Genomic DNA, 1,223 nt, shown 5'->3' on the forward strand with positions numbered 1-1,223 from the left:
AATGTTCACTCTTAATGGAGGAGCAGTAGTGTGGAGAAGTGTAAAGCAAAACTGTATTGCAGACTCCACAATGGAAACTGAATACGTAGCTGCTTGTGAAGCAGCAAAGGAAGCAGTATGGTTGAGGAAATTCTTGATAGATTTGGAAGTAGTTCCAAATATGCATCTGCCTATCACCCTATATTATAATAATAGTGGTGCAGTTGCAAACTCAAGAGAACCGAGAAGCCACAAGCGCGGCAAGCATATTGAGCACAAATACCATCTGATCCGGGAGATTGTACATCGTGGAGACGTTGTAGTTACCCAGATATCTTCTGAGCAAAACACTACTGATCCTTTTACGAAGGCCCTCATGGCTAAAGTGTTTGAAGGTCACCTACAGAGTCTAGGTCTATGAAGTTTGTAAACTAGGACAAGTGAGCGAATTTTTGGGTATATGGCCTAGTTTATTGTATTCATATGTTTATTGTACTCATATGTTTCTCACTTAAATTCAACATTGTGATACTCCACTAGGAGTTTTAGTATGTTTAGGTAAATGGATTTTATGTCCTAAAACTCGTAGTTTGTAAATTAATAAATATATTCTGTTTTGTTTTTCGATAAAGTTGTTATTGAAATTGTAATCTTGAATCCAATAAACTACGGTTCCGAGGCTATTTAATGTAATTTGAACTTTATGTAGTGACATAAATGTGGATCAAATTCAAATATATAGCCAAAATGGTCTATAGTATATGAATAAGGTTGGGCGCCTTATTCTGGGGACACTATGGATGCGGCCCACTTTGTAGATAATACAAATGATGTGATCCTGAATCATTCATATAGAGATATGTGAGTGGGGGTATCCTATGTAAAGAGTTTACATAAGACAGAACCATGAAATAGTCACTTTTTACATTCTAAATGTCGTTTTGTATATAAAACTGACTATTTCGTTAATTGATGACCTAGGTAACTTAATCTTAATCCTGAGCTAACTATGAACTTCTGTTCACTCAAAATTATTTTTAGATCTGCATAGGTGAGGGCAGCTCAATATCACTGGCTCAATAAGCCTCCCATTTTAGGGGTAAGATCGGGTGGATAGCTGGGAACATAGAGTGTAAGACGGAATTCACTTCTACCCATTATGGGGATAGTAGATAGGTTGTTCCCTTTAGTACTGAATCCAGGTCTTGAACAAGGGGCCCCACCGCCTCCTTGGACCAAGAGGG

Source organism: Benincasa hispida, chromosome 9, assembly GCF_009727055.1.
Source record: "Benincasa hispida cultivar B227 chromosome 9, ASM972705v1, whole genome shotgun sequence".
Classification (NCBI taxonomy): domain Eukaryota; kingdom Viridiplantae; phylum Streptophyta; class Magnoliopsida; order Cucurbitales; family Cucurbitaceae; genus Benincasa; species Benincasa hispida.